This window comes from Etheostoma spectabile, chromosome 3 (assembly GCF_008692095.1).
Source record: "Etheostoma spectabile isolate EspeVRDwgs_2016 chromosome 3, UIUC_Espe_1.0, whole genome shotgun sequence".
In the NCBI taxonomy this organism is placed as follows: domain Eukaryota; kingdom Metazoa; phylum Chordata; class Actinopteri; order Perciformes; family Percidae; genus Etheostoma; species Etheostoma spectabile.
This window is the reverse complement of record NC_045735.1, coordinates 34013284-34023725: the sequence shown is the minus strand read 5'-3', so window position 1 is coordinate 34023725 and position 10442 is coordinate 34013284. Positions and strand designations below refer to the sequence as shown.

The following is a 10442-nucleotide window of genomic DNA, read 5'->3' as shown; positions in this document are numbered from 1 at the left end:
GAGAAATAAAACATAACAGATACAAGAAAAATTAGATTTATTAAAAACCCTCATACCATAATACACATTTAGGTGATTATTTGACTAAACTTTGTCTATTTGCACGTTCAAAGTTCTCCTAAATTCACCAAAGTTAGCTTTGCTATTTAAACATGACAGTTTCAAGAAAATAGTAATCCACAATGTAATAGTTCTGGTGTTAATGTAAGATATAGTGTTAGTGATATGTTCATTAGTTCATTAGTGGACCCTTTTCTCCTAATGACCAATGTTAATGTTATGTTTGTATAATCAGATGTTTTGCTCAAATGGGTTTTTCTCAGACTGAGCCAAAAATCTCCACTTCAGCAGCACTTCATGCAACTTTCCCGTTTTCACTCCAATCTAGATTCTGAAGGTTTTTTAAGAGGGGGGGGGGGGGGGGGGGGTGGTGGGGAAAATAAGAATCGTGACATGAAGGCCGCACTTGGGGGGGTGGGGGTGGGGGTTGGGGGGGGTGGGGGTGGGGAGGGTTGGAGGCGCAACACTCTAAGATAATTAAGGGACTTACAAGAAAGACCAATGGTGCTCTAGCATTCCAGCGGGGGTTTGAGGGGGGAGGTGATGTTGTAAGCAGCCCGCGCCAGCTCGCCCGCCCCTTCATATTCAGTGCTTCCCCCTCTTTGAGGGGGGGTTCGGTGGGAGGGGTGGAGGGAGTGGAACATTGGGGGGCTTCATCTGATTGGGTGGGTTTCGGGGGGGGGGGGTGTGAGGTTCTGAGGTGAATAACATGTCTGGGTCCAGAGGGCGCAGGTTTGCACGGATCATTTTCCACTAAGAGGGGCTAGGAGACGCTCTGGACGAGAGAGAAGGGAGAGTTGGTTAGATGTGCAAAGCGGTTGCGCGGAATTAGGGGTGGCAAGTGTTGCAAGGGCAGGGGCAGAATTTAGAGACGTGGAATAACCAAGAGGAAACGAGTTGCATGTGCAGGGATCGGAATAGAGAGGGGGTGGGGGGAGAGTCTCTGTCAGGGCAGTTAGCAGAGGTAAGATGGGAATCTCATTGTGTGAGGTTCGATGCGGGGGGGACGGAGCCGTCTCCAGAGGGTGCCTTCAGCCGGGGCCGCTTGGGGATCAGGAGGTGCTATGGATTGTCATGTGTAGGAAGACTTAGTCGAAAGGGCCAGCATCAGGTCTGGGGGGTGCCCTTGGACGGTACGCGCGGCCACTGTAGGGGGGGGGGTGTCCCCTGCTGCGGACGCTATTGCGGCTGCGGTAGGGGGTAACAGCACACAAGCCGAGACAGGGCACACCGGGACACACACGAGCACACACAGCACCATGCAACTAGCACAGGACACGGACACAACGACAGACCCGGCGACGACACCACAACACAGCACACAAACACACACACAGCAGAGACGCACACCGACCACCACGACCAGCCTGCAGGACCTGAACATGAAGTTCGTGTTCGACGAGGGGTCTAATTCTGGGAAGGATCTGAAGTTGTAGGGTGTGCAGCGGCACGGTGGAGAATGTCCAGTGTTTCAGGTATTCGCCAGGGCAGTGGGTGCGCGGGACATTCGAGGGTTGCAGAGGGAGGTGTGATTCTCTGTCTCGTAGAGGGGGAAACGAGGGGGGGGGTGAGTATAAATATTTCCTGCGTTGGGGGCATAGGAGGGGGGCATGTAGGAAAATTAAAAGAGAAAAGTGAAATGATGCGAGTGTCAGTTTGGGTGTAGTGTATGTACATTTAGTCATCTTGTCAAGGTATGGATGGCGTAGAAGATCAGTTTCATATTCAAAATAGTGTGGTACCAAGTAATATACCCGGAAGCTGATGCGTTTCCCTGAATGGTGCGGGCCTGGATTATTATAAATCTAACCTCATGTGAAAGTGTGCCGCCAGGCCCGAGACCTGGTTACAGGCGACTCATGGGCTCGGAGAGCAAGCGGTTGCCAAGGGAGGAAAGGGCGACTTAAGAAGCGGGTCCCCATTTTTTGGAGGGCACCTCCAAGCCGTGGCGTGGTTGCGGGATGTTTTTGGTCCCAGTCTCAGTATCCAAGGGGAGGGTTTCGAGTGAAGAGGGGCAGTTTCAACGGTATGGATGGAGAGGGGCACGTCGACAGTATTGGCATGGAGGACGGGTTTCGATTAGTGACAGGAGGTTCTCTATCTGAGATGCTTGGCTTCTTTTTGGGGTAGCGGTTGGCGAGAGTACACAGTCACTGTTTTTGTTGGAGAGAGGGGGTAGGTTGGGAAAGCGAGGAAACCAGGTTGGACACGTGCCTTTAAAGGGCAATCTCCAACGTAGTGTTACATTTTGTATATTAAGTTTTGTCGAGTGAGGTACTAACGCTCAGACCTTGTGGGTTGAATAGTGCTTCGTGTAATCTTCCGAGCAAGCGGCCGTCACTAGAAGTGGCTGAGGGGGTGAGAAGGAAGAAGCGGGGTGGAGTCCATCTTGGATGAGCGATCGATCAGGGTATCTGAGTTTGGGGCGTGTATCAGTCCCTCTACTTACACACTCAAAACAGAGAGACTGTATTACGAGGGCTGAGGAACGAGGCGGGTTGTGGGGGCCGTTTAAAGGACAGTAGGCATTGTATCGAGGGGGGGGAGGGCGGCTATAGAAGGGCGAGATGTTTGGGGAATAATGTATAATGTAGCGGTGTTGGGGAGGTTGTTATTGGTGAGCTACATTTGTCAGGGATGACTTTGGTGGGGGTGAGGGCGATAATTCTGTCCCTTTTTTTTTTTTTTTGTTGTTACCTCTGCACAAAGGGTATAAGAAGATTAACTATGAGGAGCGTGAGGGATTTGAAGAGATCGGCGCAGGCATTTTTGGCGTATGAATGAACGGCGCAAAGTAATGGGCTGGAGGAATGTGCTATGCAATTTATCTTTGCTAGAGGGTTAGACAGTGGGTGCAGGGGAGTGTGTGCGTCTGCAGATTTTTGCGAAGCTACTCGATAGCCTTTGCTGAAGGGTGGAGTACCTGTTATGGTTTAGTAGAGGTGTGTGAGGAGGTAGTTTTGCGTGTTGCTAAGGTGGGCTCTTCAGAAGTCGGGATCGTAACTTGTTAATATGGTGAAGGGGAGTGATAGAGTAGGACACTGTGGAAGTACTGTTGGTGCTGTATAGCGAAGGGTGTTTCTGTTGTTGGCGGTTCGGGGGGATGGGGGAGGAAAGGCAGCTTCGGGTGTTTTGTGGTGGGGATTGTACCTGTGAGAAAAAATAAGAGCCATGGGAGTACAGGGGGGTTTGGTTGGTAGTCCTGAAGAGTGAGATGAGTTACATCCTCTGGGATTGAAGCTAGAGGGGGGGAGGGGGGGTATGGGAGGGAGGAGTGGGGGAGCACCGGGGGCCGAATCGACTTCACCGAATGGTTCCGCACCATATTGATGCAGTGATAAAGGAGATCTCCAACATCCTGTCTGGAAAAACCTTTGACTCTAATATGTCAACACCATAGAAGAAGAATCTAGAACCTTTACAATGTTCAATTTGTCTTCTGGAAATGTCTGTCTCTGTCTCTGTGTGTCTCTGTGTGTCTTTGTCTCTGTATGTATCTATGTGTCTGTCTCTGTGTGTCTCGTTATGTCTCTGTGTCTCTGTCTCTGTGTCTCTGTCTGTTTCTGTGTCTCTGTCTGTCTCTCTGTATGTCTCTGTCTCTCTCTGTGTCTCTGTCCGTCTCTGTCTCCGTTTGTCTCTGTCTCTGTGTGTCTGTGCCTCTGTCTCTCTCTTATTGTCTGTCTCTGTGTCTCTCTCTGTCTCTGTGTGTCTCTGTATCTCTCTATGTGTTTCTGTCTCTCTCTTATTGTCTGTCTCTGTGTCTCTTTTGTGTTTGTCTCTGTGTGTCTCTGTCTCTGTGTGTCTCTGCAGGTCAACCCCTCCCAGCACAGCTTTGTCGGGTTTCCACGTTTGTGTTTATTTTCTTATCGTTTTGGCCTCGCTCTTAAGATTTATCTTTCACAAGCTATCAATGAGCTCAGTTGAGAATCTGTTACGTCTCTATCTGTCCACGCCCCCCGGAGAGAACGTCCATATTATGGTCAGACGGTGTGTCTGAGCAGTTCACGCTGTGTTGGGAGGGGTTGACCTGCAGAGACACACGGCGTGACTAACACGAGAGACAGACAAAGACATGGTCCCAGGGACATATCCACCCAATTTTCTAGTGACTCTGGACATACAGAGCCAGCGACACACAGAGACAAGCCACAGAGACGAGGACAGACATTTCCAGAAGAGAAATCTGCAAAAGTTGTTATTATTAACCTGTTCTAATTCTCTTTTATTTTTCAGTTTGTCACATGCCCGGTTTTGTGATAGTAGGGAATCCGATCTTCCTTGCATCACCTGCATCCACATATCCGGTAACACTCTCGGTCAACACGGCGGACCAAAATAAAAACACCCCATGGTTCGACCCGTTTAAGATCGGACAAGTAGGTTCCATACAATCAGTTTCTGAAAATGATATGCTGACCACAACCCCCTGTCTAGTACCTAACCGTCACAAACTAATATAGCTTGTGAAGTGCAACAAAATGGAAAAGTTGAGAGTGCACTGGACGTGTGCATGAACAGCTAACGGAGATTTTGCTCGCGCGTTGAGACCAACCACACTGTAGAAGGAAACAGGCATTTGGATCCACCTGGACCCCTAAGCACTATAAAACAAACTACCATTCCCAAGTCATTCTGTATCTGGTCCCTTATAGGAGGACACCAAGGGATCTACAGAAAGCAACTAAACCAAGATCAACCCGAAGACAAAACTTCCCCCCACAACGAGATAATTACCAAACTATCACCATACTAACGTTAACGCACAGAAGACAAACTTCTTTCCAGGATTTTTGGATAATTAAACTCTTTTCGACCAGTGTCAACAATAGTGTTTAAACAATACTCCGCACTCTTACCCGTTTGCGAGAATTCTAGGAAGAGGACCCATATAGAAACACCAGTTCGCACAAAATGAACGCCAATGATAAGACCCACCCACAAAGTCCCGTGTAGAATTCTTGGTTTATGAGTGGAGTTTTAATAATGACTGCCCTCATTTTTCCTTGTAATGTTAGGTTTTTGTTCTCAATGTCCTCAGGCTTGAGACATTATTTGGATATCGCGAGATGCACAACCATACGCTTTGCTATCTACGTGGAGAACAATTTACATCGATCAACCTGGATGCACGTCGACGATTTGAAAGGGGGGTCTCACAATCCCCACTGCCACCAATGCACCACGTTTATAATGATAGGCTTACTAGATGAGTTGGCAATGTGAAAAGCACCCAACCGCCTGACATGAACGATCGTACGCGATGTGTAGATGGTTAATTGCAACCCAATGGAAGAATTGGTTGAAGGAGCTGGTCTGTTACCACACCGAGGTTGTGCTTCAGACGCGGGTTAGATCCCAACCCCTTCCACTTATACCAGCCATCTATAGAAAGAGAACAATCAAATCAAACATAATTGTTAAATCCTACATCCACCAGGATCCCACAAAGACATAACAGTTCGTTGATTATCTTCACATTTGGGACACCTGAAAAACCGCCCCAATGCCAACGCCCCAGACATTAAGTTTCCATCACCAACCGAGATTGAGACACGTAACCCTTACCTGCATGAACTTCTCTAGCCAAATACACCGAACCCGCTTCCCACGATCACTCAAAGCATAAAGCGCTTACTAGCGCATGCGGAGAGTAACACCTAGTTTTCACTTCAAAACTACTCACTGCAAAACACAATCGAGCCGGAACAAACGAAGTACGGGACCACCCACACCACTGACGGAAGTCGCTCTAATAGGTCATCGGCCCGCCTACAACCAGCCAAAACCACCCATGACGCATTCAACCAAGTTGCCCTCCACAGTGCGGACGGATCCTTCGTGATGTATTCACCATTACCCACCAAAACCCCCCTGGAGCCGTGGACCTTCCCGATATACCACCCCACTATAATCACCCTCCCACCGGCTAGCCTCAGGTGGATAAGCGCGGGAGCACCTCTGACTGAGAGCGAACCGACCCTGGCACACCATCATTAGGGCGATCGCCCCTAGGCTTCCCAAACGGCCGTCACACTTTTACCGAGCAGAATCGGCCACTTCAAGGGTCCCCCCGCACCGTCTTAACGGATTTATGATCGTATAGCACAAGGATGAGCACCGAAGGCCCGCAGCCCACTCGCCTACTCCATACTGTCTTGATTACACATCACGTCCCGAAGCAACAGGCACAAAACAGTTAACAGACAACCCCACACAAAGAACGACTGCCGTGTAACAAGTCACGGTGGCCCAGTGTCGACACTTCAGCACAGATTGGCGAGACAGCAGACAAGCAGATCCAATAGGTCAATAGTCCATCATTTAATTTCAGCCTGTGTTGTATACACAAAAAGACAATCCAATAGATATAAACATGCTTCAAGCAGCAAATCCTCCAGTTGGACATCCAGCCCAAAGTCAGCGATAATTATAGTAACTCCACCCCATCTCCACACCAAGAAGCTTTGCACAACTTCTACTCCCCCACCCAGGCAAGGTTGGGACAGAAAAGCTGTTAGCGGCACGCGGAACTCCATCACGACTCCAATGGGCTGCGCTCCAGCTACGGCCAGGGCCGAAGATCCGAATCATGCAACCCCCTACCTTTGCATATCCTGCGGAACCCCCGCCCGGTTTGTTGTGAGAACAGTATAAATCTGCTAGTCCAACAGACGAAAAAAAAAGAGGCAGGACTTTGTGATATGGCCGCCAGAAGAAAACACTTGGTATGCACCACCACGACACTTGCACACAGCAACCCGCTCTGCCCCCCTGGCTTCCCCTAACAATCCTCCCTTTCCAAAGTTGAACCAACAAAAGTTCCTGTGAATGTCGCCACACACGACACAGCGGATTTGAAGGAAAAAACAGGTTACAATCTTAAAAAACAACATAAAACCTTAAGCGGCCCTCAAGGGGCCAACATAGTTGGCACAGAGACGTCTATAGTACTTTCCTGATGAGAACAGGCCATTCACAGGGATAAACAACAAATAAACAGTTTACCTGTTTCAAAGACTTTAGACCAAGGTTGATGGCGATCGGTGGAGAGAAATGCACAAAAAGTCAGTAACGACAAGTCAGACGTGGTGTGGTCGGCTACAAAGGAGGAAGACATGAACGGAAAGATACACACGGAACGTCAATAGCTACTCTGAAGAAGGCAAATTTGTTTTTTTGTGGGCGAAAGATCGGAATTACTGAAAGACCTTCACATAGACGAGATCAATTGGTTAACTATGTATATTTCTACATTATACCGAAATTACCGGTTGGAAAAAAGTGAAAATAAGAAGTGTTACTGAGCGGGGACCGGCAACAGATCGCACACAAGGTTTATGAACACAAATACGAAAGAATGACATCAGAAAAAGGAACTACTATCGCTAAAATAGTCGCGGGCTCTGATTTAAAGGAAAATGAGCATGCACTTCTCTTGCTACAAAGATAGTTGGGGTTATGTCTAGACAGAGTTAAAACATAATGAGGGAAGAATTTGACAAAAGGTAAATCAAAACAAAAACGAAGAAAAAGACCAAAATGGAACTAAGATCATTTCAAACATGCAATAACTGAAATCTGTTAGAGGCTTGATAGATTCCCTGACAGGAGAATTGAGGACCCAGGGACCAAGGCGAAAAGCAAAAATGTTAGATGAGCACCAAATTCCGAGGAGCAACTAGAACCCACACAATGGGATACATCCTGTGCACAAAGATTTTACTCTATTGTAAGAATGTGAGTTTACCTCATCTCACTCCCTTGGAATGATCATATTGTTTGTTAGGCGAGGAATGGCCGCACGGCTAGAAGCTTAAGAAGGCAAGAGGACTGGACAGAGTAGAAATGTTATGGAAGTGTTCGTTCCCAGCGAGGACGTGAAATTGTTGTGAAAGAAAGAAGAGACCTTGTTGACAACAAAAAAAAGCACAGGGTAGAAGATCATGATTAAAAGTTGAAGAGATGCGGTAGGCCGAAGCCTGTGTGAAACACGAGTGATTATTTATCGCAAATGGAGAGACACAACTCCAAACAAAAAAATAGACGAGAATAGAATCACAATGACAAAGAGTAACGAGTGAACCCACAATTCTGGGGAATATCAACAAGTTCAAAGTAATTTACCCAAGACGTCTGAGTATCAGGAGAACCAAGAGGGGACAAAAACAACCCTTGTTTGGAAACCAGTTTAAGTCTCAACATACATAACAATCAGTGGACCTAGGCAGGACAGATGGAGGTTGGCTGCTTACGGATTTAATAAATCTGTCCCTGTGTGGTCCAAGTGTCGGATTTAAAGCCGGTTCACATTCTATCTTAGCTATAAAAAGGACATCTTGTCTCTTGATAGGCATCATGGTGTCTCGACCCTGGGAACCTGCTATGATGAAACACCGTTCTAGGCAAACTGTTGCTGTCAGGGGGGGGGGGGGGGGGGCTCCACGTCATCTAGCCTTGGTGGGGAAAATGACCAAAGTCATCATAACACTATCCAGTTGCTCCTACAACGAGATCACAACGAGGAAAGATACAGGAACCAACATACTTGAGGGCATTGAAGATAATGCAAATTTGATTAATTAATATGGAAAATCATTGGTTACATGTAATTTCCCAGTACATTCCCCCTTTGCTTACATACTAATCACAACACAATTGAACAATTACTGAAAGACAAAAAAAAGTTTTGTTTTTGTGATGAACTCTAAGTTAAGCTACCACTACATTTTAGCTTAAAAGAAAGATGAGAAGTAAAAATGGAATGTATGAATCAGGAAATATGAAATTGGAAAGCGAGTCTAGTTAAAATCGTTCGTACTTTGTAGTGTGGGCAGACTCAACAGGACCAAGATCATCATCATTTACTTGCAATGCCTGATTACGAACCCTTTTCAAAAGTAAACAAAGGAAGAAAAATAATCATTCATATAATGGATAATACAACAAATGCTTCAAAAACAGAAGAAAACAGATCACAGAGATTACTGGAATCACCAATATTCCAAGACCAAGCATTCCACACCTCCCCAATTATACACGTGCCCCAATCCCCTCAGAAATAAGTGGGGGGAAATCTTGAGCCCAAAGGGACTAGTGGCGTAGTTGTTGTAGACGTAGGACGGTGGTCAGTGAGCGTTACCTTCAAGTCGGGGTATTAACTGTGCCGCCTTGATCACTTAATACACTGGACAGAGCTGAGCTGCTAACAGTAAACTTAGACCCATCGGGTTTGAAGTAACATGTGTACGCATAGCTCTATCAAGGCTTTTTAGGGGGGGGGGGAAAAAAAAAAATAGCCGAACCCGCAACATGACGGCGGTCAGGATTTTCCAACTTTAATGTATCTTATCATACTAGGTGCGGTATTAACTAAACCCTACACGGAAGAATTCCGAACAAATTTGTTACGGTAACTCATCATTGGTTTACATAAGCCTTAAAGTAAAACTGCAGTCAATGTTAAAATAGTTAATTAGGTTTAGGACGAGTGGTTTTATGGGTAAGCACGTTTCTGTGAGTGGGCGCAAATCCAATTAATCATTAATCAACATATCATTGATCCTAACATCGTTGTGTAAATGGCTGATTGAAACTAGTTCATTTACGTTGGGAATAGGAATGCGTTGGTCTTTGTCAGAAGAAAGAACTCATTTTAGTTTGCACAATGTTAATCATTTGAGTTGATTTTGTCATTTTCGGACTGAAAGTACTCGCCATGGTTGCAACAGAAAGGTAGGGATGCATGCAGCTAATACCATGAAGTTGTTGTCTTAAGTTATTGCTTGTTTATGTTAGATTATATATTTAATATAAACATATTATATTAATATAATATTTGTTTATATAAGTTTACACCTGTTCCAATACGATCTAGAGAAAGGTGAAGAGCGCTATGCCATTTTCCCCTGATTTGAGACTGAAAACGGAGTGTGCGTGGTATTGTGCTCAAACATCTGTAGTAACATGAATGGGGAGAAGAGTGTCGTTAGAATAAAGTATGGCGATTTTATCTCTATACTATATCTGTTATACAACAAAAAGGTGCCCCCCCACAAAACAGACAGAAAACCGAGAACAAGATTACATCTGTGTCATACAACATGTCTGGTTTCTTCCTGTGTTCTTCCATCGCACAGCGGGAGTGCTGGAGCCCTCAGGGTGTGCTGTGTGTGTGTGGGTGGCTGGTCGATGCAGTTAGGGCTTGTTAGATCAGGCGGTCTGTTATGGTGCCGTGGAGTTATTCTGTGTTGTCCAAAAGAGGTGGATTCACAGACAGCGGCACCCGTCGGAGTCAGTCTTTACCACTGCCTCGGTTATCGGTGAGTTGTGTTGCAGCGTGGTGCACAGAATTAGTTGCTAGGCCACGGGACTGACGGGTGTCT

The 10442-nt window shown here is 46.4% G+C and overlaps 1 long non-coding RNA gene across 1 annotated transcript in view; it reads right to left on the bottom strand.

Annotated features, from left to right (window-relative positions):
• Positions 1-3636: 3636 nt before the first annotated feature.
• The window catches only part of LOC116685901 (uncharacterized), a 10124-nt gene continuing 3318 nt past the window's right edge, over positions 3637-10442 (bottom strand). Inside the window, exon 3 of the long non-coding RNA XR_004331079.1 lies at positions 3637-3890. This is a non-coding gene — a long non-coding RNA (uncharacterized LOC116685901). The remainder of the gene's footprint in view (positions 3891-10442) is intronic.